Source organism: Lepus europaeus, chromosome 18, assembly GCF_033115175.1.
Source record: "Lepus europaeus isolate LE1 chromosome 18, mLepTim1.pri, whole genome shotgun sequence".
NCBI lineage: Eukaryota > Metazoa > Chordata > Mammalia > Lagomorpha > Leporidae > Lepus > Lepus europaeus.
The window spans coordinates 67875226-67891986 of NC_084844.1; the positions used below are offsets into that span (position 1 = coordinate 67875226).

A 16761-nucleotide genomic window follows, 5' to 3' on the forward strand; every position below is an offset into this window, starting at 1 on the left:
CTACTATGTTTTTTCTATTAGCAAACCCTGTCTCTCAAGTTCTTAATTTCAGCTATTCTATTTTTACAAGGCTGTAATTTGTAATTGTTTTTTTAAATATTGTAATTCTGTTGTGAATTTTTCTGCCTCATCACCTATCTTCCATGTTTTTGTTATTTCAAACCTGCATCTGACACCTCCAGCACATGGGCACCTGTCCATCTGATCCTCCAGCATGTGGGCACCTGTCCATCTGATCCTCCAGCACGTGGACACCTGTCTGTCTACTCCAGCACATGGGCACCTGTCGATCTGATCCTCCAGCACATGGGCACCTGTCCATCAGATCCTTCAGCATATGGGCACCTGTCCGTCTGATCCTCCAGCACATGGGCACCTGTCCATCTGATCCTCCAGCACGTGGGCGCCTGTCCATCAGATCCTCCAGCACATAGGCACCTGTCCATCAGATCCTTCAGCATATGGGCACCTGTCCGTCTGATCCTCCAGCACATGGGCACCTGTCTGTCAGATCCTCCAGCACATGGGCACCTGTCTGTCTGATCCTCCAGCACATGGGCACCTGTCCGTCAGATCCTCCAGCACATGGGCACCTGTCCATCTGATCCTCCAGCACATGGACTCCTTTCCATCTCCTCCAACACATGGACACCTGTCCATCAGATCCTCCAGCATATGGGCACCTGTCCATCTCTTCCAGCACATGGGCACCTGTCCGTCTGATCCTCCGGCACATGGGCGTCTTCCGTCTGATCCTCCGGCACATGGGTGCCTGTCCGTCTGATCCTCCGGCACATGGGCGCCTGTCCGTCTGATCATCCGGCACATGGGCACCTGTCCGTCAGATCCTGTTGCCTGGTTCTTCTCTTGTGTGCATTTCATCAGACACCTGCTGGTCAGGGCATCAGGTCTCAGTCACACAAGTGAACACTTCAGGGGATTTGTAAACATCTCAGTTTCCCCAGATCTCTCTCTCCATCCTCCCGAATGCAGCTCAATGCCATCAGGCTAAGTCCTCATGCAAGGCTGGGGTTTGAACCTTTTATGGCCAGGGGACCTCTGCTGGGTCTCTAGTGTTAGGAGACAGCTTTCACATCTACAGCCCAGGCATCACTCAGGCCCTCCTTCTCGTCCCAAGATGGCCAGCACTGTGTGACCACACAGCCAGGCTCACATGGGGAGGGGCACAGTGTCAGCCTCCTCTGTGTCCTTCCTCTCTCTCCCTCTGTGTGTGTGTGTTTCCTTCCTCTCCCTCCCCCCACCTTTGCATCCTTCCTCTCTGGGGCCTGAGCCCCTGCAAGCTGCACACTTTCCCATCTCTCCACTTTTTTGCTTCCTCCCCAGGTTGACATTTTCTTCAGGGCAGGGCCAGTTTGCTGCTGCAGCCTTGTCAGAACCGTGAGAGAAACCCTTCATTCCCAGGGTTCATGTACTCCTGATATCCAAAACATGAAAATGTTAGGATTGATTGAGAGGCTGTTAAAGCATAGGTGTTCAATGACCCCAGTGAGAATAACTGTGATGAAAGCTGTTACTGAGATGCGTGCTTCTGCTAACGATGATGATATTGCATAATCAAAACTTCACGTTACATTTTGGCTTTGTGATTTCACGTTCTGTGGAAGTAGGTGTCCTTAGTGTCAGTCACTTGGTACTGGTATTTCTCACTTTAACATTTGATCCATGTGTGGTTGCTGGTGAGTATGGTGTGTGTAACAGTAGTATTAATAGTGATGATTATAACAAGTGGCATGTGTTAACAGTGTCAGGAATGGCTCTACTTATTTTGCCTCGATTCCTCACACCTGCTCACCTCCAGCCATGTCACAATTGCCCTGGAATCACGACACTCTTTGCGGCCAATTTCTCAGCTCCCCAGACCGCCCCCCCCCCCCGCCTCTCTCCCTCTCTCCTTTGCTACTGAAGGATTTCATAAGACTGTTTTACACTCGGTGTGCCCGTCTTCCCTGCTTATAGTGCCACACCAAGAATAGGCTGTGTCAGCAGGTTTCCAGTTTCTAATCCACCTAGACACGAAGTAGGTGCACAGGGACCATGTGGAACCCATGGCCCCGTAGCCAGGCCATCTGAAATTGAAGTCCATGTGCAGAAAAGCACTCTTGAGTGGAAATCCCCAAATACCACAAGAATCTTACAGGTTTCTAGGTCTTTCTTTATTATAAAATAATACATTTTTTTTAACTTAAAGTCCTGATTAAGTAATAGGATCCCAGAAATTAATACTATGGGGGACCTTAATGAGTTTCTAACCCAGAAAAAATTCTGCTATTCCAGGGAGGCTGTGATGACCTGAACTGTGAGGCTCCCAAGGCCAGCAATTCCTTGTGACACTTTGCAAATTTATTATCCTATTAAACAATTCAGTGGATGCTAAGCAATCACTTGGTGAAAAATAATAATTGCTAAAATTATCAGGTGTGCCCTGGTATTAGCCAGGGACTATTCTAAAAATATTCACAAGGGTTTTTAATTTTTTTTGACAGGCAGAGTTGATAGTGAGAGAGAGAGACAGAGAGAAAAGTCTTCCTTTTTGCCATTGGTTCACCCTCTAATGGCCGCTGCGGCCGGCGCATCGTGCTGATCCAAAACCAGGAGCCAGGTGCTTCTCCTGGTCTCCCTTGCGGGTGCAGGGCCCAAGCACTTGGGCCATCCTCCACTGCCTTCCCGGGCCATAGCAGAGAGCTGGCCTGGAAGAGGGGTAACTGGGATAGAATCCGGCGCCCCAACCGGGACTAGAACCCGGTGTGCTGGCACCACAAGGTGGAGGATTAGCCTGTTAAGCCACGGCGCCAGCCAGGGTTTTTAATTTTTTAAAGATTTATTTATTTATTTGAAAGGGAGAGTGACAGAAAGAGAGAGGGAGGGAGGGAGGGAGAGAGAGAGAGAAAGAATCTTTCATCCCATGAAATGGCTAAAACTGCTGTGACTGAGCCAAGCCAAAGCCAAGAGCCAGAAACTCCATCCGGGTCTCCCACATGGTACAGGGACCTAAGTACTGGGGTCATGATCCAGTGCTTTCCCCAGCCATTAGTGAGGAGTTGGATCAGAAGTGAAGAAGGGGCCGGTGTTGTGGTATAGCTGGTAAAGCCACCACCTGGTTCATGGACATTCCATATGTGCTCCAGTTTGTGTGCCAGCTGCTCAACTTCCAATCCAGCTCCCTGCAAATGCTCCTGGGAAAAAGCAGTGGGAGATGGCCCAGGTACTTGGGCCCTTGCCACATACCCAGGTGACCTGAATGAAGCTCCTGGCTCCTGGCTTCAGCCTGGCTCATCACTGGCCATTGCAGCCATTTGGGGAGTGAACCAGTGGATGGAAAATGTCTCATCACTGTCTCTCCCTCCTGCTCTGTAACTCTGACTTTCAAATACACAAAAATCTTTAAAGAAAATGGAGAAGCTGGGATTCAAACCAGCGCTCATGTTGGATGCCAGTGTCTTAACCCTCTACGCCCCATTGCCAGCCCCAGCACTCACGTGGCGTGATGGCTGACTTTGCACCAGGGTGCCCAGTTTTTTATAGGCCTGAGATTGCTATTGGGCATTTTCAGATGTAATTGGTGGGTACAGCCTGTGAACTCTGTGTCGCAGCTGCCCCTCTGGGTCGCAGGGGTCCTCGCCCAATCTGTAGAAGGTTAAAGAGCAAAGTCTCAGGCACCCTGAGGAGCAGGTGGTTCTGAGCTGAGATGGTGACCTGGAGACTCTGCCCATCAGTTCTCAGCTGAGTGTCCTGCAGGTGGAGGACCTGCCAGCCATCCAGTTGTGTGAGCCAGTTCCTTAAAAGTTTTCTCCTTTCATAACACACACAGCCAGTTAGGAAGGTTCCCTCTGCCCTCACTGACTTCCAAGTGCTGTCAGCAATCCACACAGTGTGCATCAGCACCACCATGCTCCAGGCAAATCCACCATAAAAATCTACCCAAGGAATTTCAGGAATTATTCATAGATTTTGATAGATGATGATGCTGGTGATGATAGAAAGATACATATATAGATAAATGATAGAGATGGGAACAGATAGATGATGGATGATGATCCTAGATAGGTAAGTGATATAGATGATAGATAATCATAGATAGATGACAGGTAGATAGATGATCACAGATGATGGATAGATGCTCATAGATGATTAATAGATAATAGCTAGACAGACAATAGATGGTGGTCATAGATGATAGATAATTATAGATGGATGAGGCCGGCGCCGTGGATCAACAGGCTAATCCTCCGCCTTGCGGCGCCGGCACACCGGGTTCTAGTCCCGGTCGGGGCACCGATCCTGTCCCGGTTGCCCCTCTTCCAGGCCAGCTCTCTGCTGTGGCCCGGGAGTGCAGTGGAGGATGGCCCAAGTGCTTGGGCCCTGCACCCCATGGGAGACCAGGAGAAGCACCTGGCTCCTGCCATCGGAACAGCGCGGTGCGCCGGCCGCAGCGCGCTACCGCGGCGGCCATTGGAGGGTGAACCAACGGCAAAAGGAAGACCTTTCTCCCTGTCTCTCTCTCACTGTCCACTCTGCCTGTCAAAAAAAAAATAATAATAATAAAAAATTATAGATGGATGACAAGTAGATAGACAATAGATGGTGACGATCATAGATGACAGATGGTGATCATAGATGAGTGATGATGATAGATGAATAATCATAGATAATAGATTTGGTCGTAGATGATTAATAGATAATAGATAACAGATAGATGATGATCACAGATGATAATCATAGATGGAGATCACAGATGGTAGATAATGACAGATACATAATCATAGATACAGATGATAGATGATAGAAAATAGGTGATAGATGGTGATCACAGATGACAGATAATGACAGATGCATAATTGCAGCTAGATGACAGGCAGGCAGACTGGTATCTTCTACAGGCTCTGTTCTGTGGTCCCAGAAGTGCACTGAAGTGCACGCCTTAGTGCCTTAGTTTATGGGACAGCCCTGCAAAGGCAGCCCACTGGCCTGGGCCTGGCCTAGTGGGGCTTGGAGCTCAAGGCCTTCAGCAGAGCTGAGCTGCTGAGAGAAAGAGAGAGAGACAGCTCCCAGCAAGCTCCAGAACCTCCCCATTTCTTCATGCCACATACCAGTCTGTCATCCAGGCCCAGGGACGAGCTGACCCCGGTCTGGCCTGCAGCCAGCAGCTGCAGGACTGTGCAAGGAGCAGCAGAGGATTCTGCTCTGAGAGGGACTTGCTCAGCCTGGCCACATCCAGAGGCAGTGGAACCTTCAAGAGGGGGGTCTGGGCGGTGCTGGTACCTGGGGAGGGATCAGGGAGCTCTGGTGCTGTGTACACACAGAAGCCCTAGGAGCATGCTCCACACATGGTCATGGCCGGCAGCTCTCTCCATGGCACCCTTGCCGCCTGTGCATCCCTGGCACCCTCTCCAGGGCTGGCTTCCTCCCAGCACCACCACTTGTCACCCTGGGGCTTGCACAATGTGTGAATCTCCCTGAGCCGAGCTTCAGTTCCAGGGCCGCCATATCAGATGGCACTAAGCCCACAGCCACAAGGCAGGCATGCAGACACACTCAATGAGACCTGTGTCCTCAGCCTCCATGGCACCTCGCTATTGGCAGAGCTAGGAGTGAACTCAGGGGCGTCAGAGTCCATGCTAGGCTGTGTCCTGCTGGACAGGGCCACTCCCCAGCTGCCAGAGCCACATTGGCCACCCTGAAGTTCCTGGTGTCATTGCTGTGAGCAGGGGGAGCGGCCTCACTTCAGAGCCCACACCCTCCATGTGCAGGGTTCACCACCTGCCAAGGTTGTCCCCAGGACAGAGGCCGAGGCCCCCAGGCTGTGGCTCCCAGCTGTCAAGGGGATGGAGGGGAGGCCACCACCCAGGGCCCCTGTGGTGGTGGGATGCTTGATTCACTGCAGATCAGGAAACTGCTCAAGTGTCCCCAGAGGTTGGGGTCCCAGGGGTTCCGAATGACAGGGAGGAGGCTGGGCAATGTGGGTCCCAGGTGCCCAGGAGAGACCTGGGCTTCTGAGTGTCAGGGAGGGGGCTGAGTGTCTGGGGTCCCAAGTGACAGGGAGTGGCCGGGAGTCAGGAGTCACGGGTGCCAGGGAGGTTGTTGGTATTGAGGTCAAGTGGCAGAGAGGGGCCGAGCGTCAGGGGTCCTGGTGACAGGGAAGAAGTCAGTCATCTCGGTTGCCAGGGAAGCGGCTTGGTGTCTGGGGTCCTGAGAGACAGGGATGAGCCTGGTGTTGGGGCCACAGGTGCCAGGGAGGGGTCGGGAATTGGGTCTTGGTGCCAGGGATGGCCAGGCGTTGGGGGTCACGGGTTTCAAGGAGGGGTCCAGGCATCAGGGATCCCTGGGCCCAGAAGGGAGCTGGGCGATATGGGTCCTGAGTACCAGGGAAGGGGCTGGGCATTGGGGGTCCAGGGTGCCAGAGAAGAGGCCGGGTGTCAGGGATCACGGGTGCCAGGGAGGAGGTCGGGGGGGTCTCGGGTGACAGGGAGAGTTTGGGCATCAGGGGTCCCGACTTCTAGGGAGGGGCCAAGCATCAGGGGTCCCGGGTGCCAGGTAGGGGCTGGGCGTCGAGGGTCCCAGGTGCCAGGGAGGGGCCTGGTGTCGAGGGTCCTGGTTGCCAGGAAGAGGACTGGCCTCAGATTCTTGGGTTCCAGGGAGATGCTGGGCACTGGGGAAGGGGTCGGGCGTCTGGGGTCATGGATGCCAGGGAAGGGGTTGGGCATCCCGGGTAACAGGGAGGGGGTCAGGTGTCCTGGGTAACAGGGAGGAGGCTGGGCATCTGGGGTCCCCAGAGACAGGGAGAGGGCCAGGTACCAGGGAAGGGCTGGGCGTCAGGGATCCCGGGTGCCTGGGAGGGAGCTGGAAGTCGGGGGTACCAAGTGACATGAAGGGCCAGGCACCAGGAGTCACAGGTGCCAGTGAGGGCCAGGCGTCAAGGGTCCTGGGTGCCAGGGAAGGGGCCAGGCATCACAGGTCCCTGGTGCCAGTAAGGGGGCCTGGCATCTGGGGTCCCCAGTGACAATGAGGGGCCGGGATTGGGAGTCCTGGGTACCAGGAAAAGGGCCTGGCATCAGGGTACCAGGTGACAAGGAAGGGGCTGGGCGTCAGGGGTCACAGGTGCGAGGGAGGGGCCGGGCATCGGGGGTACCATGTGTCAGGGAAGGGGTCATGGGTCCCGGGTACCAGAAAAGGCTGGGAGTTGATGTTCCGGGTGCCAGGGAGGGGTCTGGGCTTCTGGGGTCCTTAGAGACAGCAAAGGGCCAGGCATAATGGTTCACGGGTGCCAGGGAGGGGGTTGGGGGTTCCCAGGTGCCAGGGAGGGTTCGGGCATCAGGGGTCCAGGTACCAGGGATGGCCGGGCTTCAGAGGTCAAGGGTTTCAAGGAGGGGTCCAGATGTAAGGGATCCCTGGGCCCAGATGGGAGCCAGGCGATTTGGGTCCCGGGTACCAGGGAATAGGCTGGGCATCAGGGGTCCAGGGTGCCAGGGAAGAGGCCGGGCATCTGGGGTTTCGAGTACAGCAAGGGTCTCAGCATCTGGGTTCATGGGTGCCAGGGAGGGGGTCGGGTGTCCTGGGTGCCAGGGAGAATTCAGGTATCAGGGGTCCCAGGTGCGAGGGAGGGGCAGGGCATCAAGGGTTTTTGGTGCCAGGGAAGGGATTGGGCATTGGGTCCAGGGTGCAAGGGAGGAGGCCAGGCGTCAGGGATCCCATGTGAAAGGGAAGGGCTGGCTTTTCTCTCTGTCTCTCTCTCTCTCACTGTCCACTCTGCCTGTCAAAAAAAAAAAAAAAGAAAGGGAGGGGCTGGACATCAGGTGTCCTGGATGCCCAGGAGGGGCCTGGGCTTCTGGGATCCCTAGAGACAGGGAGAGGCCCAGACAATGGGGGTCCCGGGTACCAGGGAATGGCATCACAGCAGGGAAGGGGCTGGGTGTCATGGATCCCGGGTGCCTGGGAGCGGGCCAGAAGTCGGGGATCCCAAGTGACATGGAATGCCCGGCGTTGGGAGCCACAGGTGCCAGGGAGAGCCAGGCACCAAGGGTCCTGGGTGCCAGTGAAGGGGCTGGGCGTCACGGGTCCCCGGTGCCAGTAATCTGGGGTGCCCAGTGACAGTGAGGGGCCAGGCTTCGGGAGTCCTGGGTGTCCAGTAAGGGGCTAGATGGTGTGGGTCCTGGGTACCAGGGAATGGGTTGGGCCTCAGGGAATGGGCTGGGTGTTGTGGGTCTGGGGTGCCAGGAAGGGGGCCAGATTCAGGGATCATGGGAGCCAGGGTGGAGGCCAGACTTCGAGGTCATGGGTGCCAGGGAGGGGGTTGGTGGTCCCGGGTGCCAGGGAGGCGGCCAAGCCTCATGGGTCCTGGGTGCCACGGAAGGGGCTGGGCAGCAGGATTTCTGGAAGACAGGGAGGGGGCCAGGCGGCAGGGATTCTGGGTGCCAGGGAAGGAGTTGGGGGTCCTGGGAGCCAGGGAGGGGCCAGGTTTCGGGGTCCCTGGTGCCAGGGAAGGATCTGGGCCCAGTGTTCCTGAGTGCCAGGGAGGGGGCTGGGTGCAAGGAAGGGGTCGGAGTCCCGGGTGCCAGGGAGGGGATGGGCGTCAAGGTTCCTTGGTGCCAGGGAAGGCACCGTGTGTCAGGGGTCCATGGTGCAAGGGATGAGACCAGGCATCATGGTCCGGAGAGACAGGTGGGGGCTGGGCAATGGGGGTCCTGGGTACCAGGAAAGGAGCTGGTCATCAGGGAAAGAGCTGGGCATCAGGAATCAGGGGTGCCAGGGAGGGGGCCGGATGTCGGGAGTCTCAAATGACAAGGAAGGCCAAGCGACGGGGTCACGGGTGCCAGGGATGGTGTCGAGGGTCCCGGGTTCCAGGGAAGAGGCTGGGTGTCAATGTCTAGGGTGCCAGGGAGGGGGCTGGACTTCAGAGTCCTGGGTGCAGGGAGGGGGCCGGGTGTTGGGGGTCCCGGGTGCCAGGGAGGTGCTGTGTGTCAACAGCTAGGGTGTCAGGGAAGGGGCCGGACATCTGGGGTCAAAGGTTCCAGGGAGGGTGTCAAGTGTCCTGGGTGCCAAGGAGGGGCTTGGTGTTGGGGTCTGGGTGTCAGGGAGGGGGCCAGAACTTGGGGGTCCCAAGTGACAGGGAAGGGGTCAAGGGTCCCAGGTCAGGTTCCAGGGAGGTCCTGGGCGTCAGGGTCCCGGGGGCAGGGAGGGGGCTGGGTGTTGGGGGTTCTGGGTGCCAGGGAAGGGGGCCAGACATAGGGTGTCACAGGTGTCAGGGAGGGGGCTGGGTGTCTGCAGTCCCAAGTAACAGGGAGGGGCTGGTCTTTGGGGTTCCTGGGTGCCAGGGAGGGGGCTGGGTGTGGGGGGTACCGCGTGTCAGGGAAGGGGGTCATGGGTCCCGGGTGCCAGGGAGAGACCGGGAGTTGATATTCCGGATGCCAGGGAGGGGGCTTGGCGTCTGGGGTCCTGAGAGACAGGGAGGGGCCAGGCGTCATGGGTCACTGGTGCCAGGGGGGTGTTGGATGTCCTGGGTGCCAGGGAGGGGTCGGGCATCAGGGATCCGGGTGCCAGGGATGGGCGGGCTTCAGGGGTCATGGGTTTCAAGGATGGGTCCACACATCAGGGATCCTGGGGCCCAATAGGGAGCCAGGTAATGGGGGCCCCGGGTACCAGGGAAAGGGCTGGGTGTTGGGGTTCCAGTGTGCCTGGGGGGAGGCCAGGCATCAGGGTTCCTGGGTGTCAAGGAGGGGGGCAGGTGTCAGGGGTCACGGGTGCCAGGGAGTGGGCCGGACGTTGGGGGTAAAGGGTGTCAGGGAAGTTTTCAGATGTCCTGGGGCCAGAGGGAGTAGGGCAATGGGGGTCCCGGGTATCAGAAAGGTGCTGGGTGTCTGCGGTCCCACTGACAGGGAGGGACCGGGCATCAGGGATCACGGGTGCCAGGGAGGGAGTCGGGAGTCCTGGGTGCCAGGGAGGGGTCGGACGTTAGGTGTCCTGGGTGCCAGGGAGGGCCCGGGCATCTAGGGTCCTGAGAGACAGGGAGTGGCCTGGTGTTGGGAGTCATGGGTGCCAAGGAGGGCATTGGGGGTCCCGGGTGCCAGGGAGGGGTCAGGTTTCAGGGCTCCAGGTGCCAGGGAGGGCCAGGTGTTGGCTGTCATGGGTGCTAGGGAGGCGGCTGGACGTCGGAGTCCAAGGGTTTCAAGGAGGGGTCCAGGCATCAGGGATTCCTGGGCCCAGGAGGGAGCTAGGCGATTTGGGTCCCGGGTACCAGGGAAGGGGCTGGGTGTCAGGGGTCCAGGGTGCCAGGGAAGATGCCGGGAGTCTGGGTTCCCGGATGTCAAGGAGGGTGGCAGGTGTCAGGGATCATGGGTGTCAGGGAGGGGCAGGGCATCGGAGGTCACAGGTTCCAGGGAGGGTCTTGGGGGTCTCGGGTGCCAGGGAGGGTTTGGGCATCAGGGGTCTGGGGTGCCAGGGAGGGGCTGGGCATCGAGGGTCCTGGGTGCCAGGGAAAGGGCCGGGTGTCAGGGGTCCTGGGTACAAGGGTGGAGGTCGGGTGTCATGAGTCCTGAGTGAACAGGAGAGGATGGACATCAGTGTCCCAGGTGCAAGGGAGGGGCTGGGCGTCAGGGTCCTGGGTGCCAGGGAAGTGGCTGGACACCGGGGTCTTGGGAGCCAGGGAGATCTTGGACGTCGGGAATAGGCTGGGTGTCTGGGGTCATGGGTATCAGGGAGGGGGTTGGAAGTCCCAGGTAACAGGGAGGGGGCCAGGTGTCTGGGGTCCCAAGTGACAGGGAGGGGCCGGGCATCAGGGGTCTCAGGTGCCAGGGAGGGGTCAGGCATCAAGGGTTCTGGGTGTCAGGTAGGGGATGGGTATCAGGGGTCCTGGGTGCCAAGGAGGAGATGGGCATTGAGGGTCCTGGGAGTCAGGGAAGGGGCTGGGTGTCAGGGTTCCCAGGTGCAAGGGAGGAGACTGGGCGTCAGGTGTCCCAAGTGACAGGGAGGGGGCTGGGTGATGTGGGTCCCAGGTGCCCAGGAGGGGCCTGGGCATCTGGAGTTCTGTGAGACAGGGAGGGGTCCAGTCGATGGGGGTCCTGGGTACCAGGGAAGGGGCTGGGCATCAGGGAAAGGGCCAGACATGGGGAATCAGGGGTGCCAGGGAGGGGGCCAGGTGTCAGGGGTCACGGGTGCCGGGTAGCGGTCAGGCATCAGGGCTCCCGGGTGCCAGGGATGGGGTTGGGTGTCCCGGGTGCCAGGGAGGGCTGGGCGTCTGGGGTCACGGGTGCCTTGGAGGAGGCCAGACGTCGGGGGTCCCAGGTTTCAAGGAGGGGGCCAGGTGTCAGGGATCCCTTGGCCCAGCAGGGAGCCGGGTGATTTGAGTCCTGGGTACCAGGGAAGGGGGTCGGCATTGGGGGTCCAGGGTGCCAGGGAGGAGGCCGGACATCAGGGGTCCCATGTGACAGGGAGGGGACAGGAGTCGGTGGTCACAGGTGCCAGGGAGGAGGTCGGGGGTCCTGGGTGACAGGGAGGGGTCAGGCGTCAAGGTTCCTTGGTTCCAGGGAGGGGCCAGGCATCAGGGGTCCAGGGTGCCAGGGAGGGGATGGGCGTCGAAGGTCCTGGATGCTAGGGAAGGGGCTTGGCATTAGGGGTCCTGGGTGCAAGGGAGGAGACTGGGCATCAGGGGTCCCGAGTAACAGGGAAGGGGCTGGGCGATGGGGGTTCCAAGTGCCCAGGAGGGGCTGGGCTTCTGGAGTCCTGAGAGACAGTGAAGGGCCCGGGCAATGGGGGTCCCAGGTACAGGGAAGGGGCTGGGCGTCGGGGAAGGGGCCAGGCATTGGGGATCAGGGGTGCCAGGGAGGGGGCCAAATGTCAGGGGTCTCGACAGGGAGGGCCAGGCGATGGGGTCATGGGTGCCAGGGAGGGTGTCGAGGGTCCTGGGTGCCCGGGAAGAGGCCGGGTGTCAGTGTCCAGGGTGCCAGGGAGGGGGCTGGACGTTAGGGTTCTGGGTGCAGGGAGGGGCCCGGGCGTTGGGGGTCATGGGTTCCAGGGAGGGGGTCAGGGGTCTCCGGTGCCAGGGAGGTGCTGGGCATTGGGGTCCCAGGTGCAGAAAGGGGGCCAGGCTTGGGGGTCCTGGGTACCAGGGAGGGGGCCGGGCGGTGGGAGTCCTGGGTCCCAAGAAGGTGCCAGGAAGGGGGCCGGACATCGGAAGTCACAGGTGCCAGGGAGGGGGCCAGGCATCTGCGGTCCCAAGTGACAAGGAGGAGCCAGGCGTCGGGGGTCCCAGGTGCCAGGATGAGGCCGGGTGTCAGGGGTCCCAGGTGCCAGGGAAGGGCCGGCCTCAGCAGTCATGGGTGTCAAGGAGGGGTCCAGGCATCAGGGATCCTGGGGTCCAGTTGGGAGCTTGGCAATGGGGGTCCCGGGTACCAAGGAAGGGGCTGGGTGTTGAAGGTCCGGGATGCCAGGGAAGGCCGGGTATCAGGGTTCCGGGGTGACAAGGAGGGGGCCAGGCGTCAGGGTTCATGGGTGCCATGGAGGGGGCCAGACGTCAGGGGTTATGGGTGTCAGGGAGGAGGCCAGGTGTCAGAGGTCCTGGGTGAAGGAGGGGCCAGGCATTGGGGATTTTGGGGCCCAGTAGGGAGCTGGGCGATGGGGGTCCCTGGTGCCAAGGAAGGGGCTGGGTACCAGGGAGGGTTGGGTGTCAGGGGTCCCAGGTGCCAGGGATGGGCTGGGCGTCGAGGGTCCTGCATGCCAGGGAGGGGGCCAGGCGTTGGGGATCCCGGGTACCAGGGAAGGGGTCAGAGGTTCTGGGTGCCAGGGAGGGGCTGGGCATTGAGGGTCCTGGGTGCCAGGGAGTGGGCTGAGCATTGGGGGTTCTGGGTGCCAGGGAGGGGGCTGGGTGTCTGGGGTCCTAAGAGACAGGGAGGGGCCTTGTGTCAGGGCCACAGGTGCCAGAGAAGTTGTTGGGTTCCGGAGTGCCAGAGAGGGGTCGGGAATCAGGTCTGGGTGCCAGGGATGGCTGAGCATCAGGGGTCATGGGTTTCAAGGAGGGGTCCAGGCATCAGGGATTCCTGGGCCCAGGAGGGAGTCGGGCGATTTGGGTCCCGAGTACTAGGGAAGGGGCTAAGTGTCGGGGTCCAGGGTGCCAGAGAAGAGGCTGGGCGTTGGGGGTCACAGATGCCAGGGAGGAGGTTGGGGGGGGTCTCGGGTGACAGGGAGGGTTTGGGCATCAGGGGTCCCAGGTGCCAGGGAGGGGCCAGGCATCAGGGGTCCCAGGTGCCAGGGAAGAGGCCTGTCGTCACATTCTTGGGTTCCAGGGAGATGCTGGGCATTGGGGAAGGGACCGGGCATCTGGGGTCATGGGCGCCAGGGAGGAGGTCAGGCATCCTGGGTAACAGGGAGGGGGCTGGGCGTCTGGAGTCCCCAGAGATAGGGAGGGGCTAGATATTGGGTATGCCAGATGCCCATGAGGAGCCCGGGCTTCTGGGGTCTCCAGAGACAAGGAGAGGCCCAGATGATGAGGTCCTGGGTACCAGGGAAAGGGCTGGGTGTCAGGGAAGTGGCTGGGCATCAGGGATCCCGGGTGCCTAGGAGGGGCTGGAAGTTGGGGGTCCCAAGTGACATGGAGGGCCAGGTGTCGGGAGTCACAGGTGCCAAGGAGGGCTGGGCGTCAAGGGTCCAGGTGCCAGGAAAGGGGCCAGGCATCACGGGTCCCTGGTGCCAGTAAGGGGCTGGGTGTCGGGAGCCCTGGGTGCTTGGTAAGGGGCTGGATGGTGTGGGTCCTGGGTACCAGGGAATGGGTTGGGTGTTGGGGAAGTGGCCAGGTGTTGGGGGTCTGGGGTGCCAGGGAGGGGGCCAGACTTCGGGGGTCACGTGACCCATGGTGGAGGCCGGTCTTTGAGGTCATGTGTGCCAGGCAGGGGGTCCATGGTCCTGGGTGCCAGGAAGGGGCCCGGTGTCAGGGTCCTGGTGCAGGGAAGGGGCCGGGCGGTGGGAGTCCTGGGTGCCAGGGAGGCAGCCAAGCCTCGTGGGTCCTGGGTTCCATGGAAGGGGCCAGGCCGCAGGGTTCCTGGGTGTCAGGGAGGGGGCCGGGTGTTGAGGGTCCTGGGTGCCAGGGAGGGGGCCAGACATTAGGTTTCCCAGGTACCTTGGAAGGGGATGGGGGTCCCAGGTGCCAGGGAGGGGTTGGGCATCAGGGGTCCTGGGTGCCAGGGAGGGACCATGCATCAAGGTTCCTGGGTGCCAGGGAGAGGGCCTGGCATCAGGGATCCCGAGTGTCAGGGAAGTGGTCAGGTTTCCCAGGTACCAGGGAAGAGGCTGGGAGTTGACGTTCCAGGTTCCAGGGAGGGCCGGGCATCGAAGGTCCTGGGTGCCAGGGAGGGGGATGGGTGACTCGAGTCACAGGTATCAAGGAGGGGACCAGGCGTCAGGGATCCTGGGGTCCAGTAGGGAGATGGGTGATGGGGGTCCGGGGTACCAGGGAAGGGGCTGTGCATTGGGGGTCCAGTATGCCTGGGTGGCAGTGAGCGTCAGCATTCCCAGGTGACAAGAAGGGTACCAGGTGTCGGGGATCACGGGTGCCAGGGAGGAGGCCGTGTGTCAGGGATCCTTGTTGTCAAGGAGGGGCCAGGCATTGGGGATCCTGGAGCCCAGGAGGGAGCCAGGCGATAGGGGTCCCGGGTACCAGGAAAGGGGCCTGGTGTCAGGGTCCTGGGTGCCAGAGAAGGGGCCGGGCGCCAGGGTTCCCAAGAGCGAGGGAGGGGCCAGGCATCGGAGGTACTGTGTGTCAGGGAAGGGGTCAGGTTTCCCGGGTACCAGGGAAGAGGCTGGGAGTCGACGTTCCAGGTGTCAGGAAGGGCCCGGGCATCGAAGGTCCTGGGTGCCAGGGAAGGGGCTGGGCGACACGGGTCACAGGTGTCAAGGAGGGGGCCAGGCGTCGGGGATCCCAGGGCCCAGTAGGGAGCTGGGTGATGGGGGTCCCGGGTACCAGGGAAGGGGCCTGGTATCAGGGTCCCGGGTGCCAGGGAAGGGGCCGGGCACCAGGGGTCCCGGGTGCAAGGGAGGGCTGGGCATCCTGTGTCATGGGTGCCAGGGAGGCGGCTGGACGTCTGGGTTCATGGGTTTCAAGGAGGGGTCCAGGCATCAGGGATTCCTGGGCCCAGGAGGGAGCCAGGCAATTTGGGTCCCGGGTACCAGGGAAGGGGCTAGGCATCAGGGGTCCAGGGTGCCAGGAAGGAGGCTGGGTGTCTGGCGTCCCAAGTGACAGGGAGGAACTGGGCATCAGGGGTCACGGGTGCAAGGGAGGGGCTGGGTGACAGGGTCCTGGGTGCCAGGGAAGAGGCCGGGCGTCGGGGTCCAGGGAGATCTTGGACATCAGTGGAGAGGCCGTGTGTCTGGGGTCATGGGTGCCAGGGAGGGGGTTGGAAGCCCCAGGTAACAGGGAGAGGGCTGGGTGTCTGGGGTCCCAAGTGACAGGGAGGGGCCAGGCGTCAGGGGTCACGGGTGCCAGGGAGGGGGTTGGGAGTCTCAGTTGCCAAGGAGGGGTCAGGCATCTAGGGTCCTGGGTGCCAGGTAGGGGACGGGCATCAGGGGTCCTGGGTGCCAAGGAGGAGATGGGCACCGAGTGTCCTGGGTGTCAGGGAAGGGGCTGGGTGTCAGGGGTTCCAGGTGCAAGGGAGGAGACTGGGCATCAGGGGTCCCGAGTGACAGGGAGGGGGCCGGGCAATGTGGGTTCCAGGTGCCCAGGAGGGGCCTGTGCTTCTGGAGTCGGGTGTTGGGGGTCCCGAGTTCCAGGGAAGGGTTTGGAGGCTCCAGGTGCCAGGGAGGGGCCAGGCATTGAGGGTCCTGGGTGCCAGGGAGGGGCCTGGCGTCGAGGGTCCTGGCTGCCAGGGAAGAGGCCTGGAGTCAGATTCTTGGGTTCCAGGGAGATGCTGGGTGTTGGGGAAGGGGCCGGGCATCTGAGGTCATGGGAGCCAGGGAGGTTTCAGGTGTCCCAGGTCACAGGGAGGGGCCGGGCATCTGGGGTCTCATGTGACAGGGAGGGGCTGAGTGTCTGGGGTCCCGAGTGACAGGGAGGGGCTGGATGTCGGGTGTCCCGGATGCCCAGGAGGTTCTGGGCTTCTGGGGTCCCCAGAGACAGGGAGAGGGTCAGGAGATGGGGGTCCCAGGTACCAGGGAAGGGCTGGGCATCAGGGAAGGGGCCGGATATCAGTTATCCCGGGTGCCTGGGAGGGGGCCGGAGGTCGGGGGTCCCAAGTGACATGGAGGGCCAGGCGTCGGGAGTCACAGGTGCCAGGGAGGGCTGGGCGTCAAGGGTCCAGGTGCCAGGGAATGGGCCAGGCATCACAGGTCCCCGGTGCCAGTAAGGGGGCCTGGTGTCTGGGGTCCCCAGTGACAGTGAGGGGCTGGGCATTGGGAGTCCCGGGTGCCTGGTAAGGGGCTGGATGTTGTGGGTCCCGGGTACCAGGGAATAGGTTGGGCATTGGGGAAGTGGCCAGATATTGGGGGTCTGGGGTGCCAGGGAGGGGGCCAGACTTCGGGGGTCACATGATCCATGGTGGAGGCCGGTCTTTGAGGTCATGTGTGCCAGGGAGGGGGTCGGTGGTCCCAGGTGCCGGGGAGGTGCCTGGTGTTAGGGTCCTGGGTGCATGGAAGGGGGCAGGCGTTGGGAGTCCTGGGTGCCAGGGAGGCGGCCAAGTCTCATGGGTCCTGGGTGCCACGGAAGGGGCCGGGCAGCAGGGTTCCTGGGTGTCAGGGAGAGGGCCCGGTGTTGAGGGTCCTGGATGC

At 60.8% G+C, this 16761-nt stretch overlaps 1 pseudogene; it reads left to right on the forward strand.

The window, feature by feature from the left end:
- The first annotated feature begins 4051 nt into the window (after positions 1-4051).
- The window catches only part of LOC133746950 (protein-L-isoaspartate O-methyltransferase domain-containing protein 1-like), a 48800-nt pseudogene continuing 36090 nt past the window's right edge, over positions 4052-16761 (forward strand).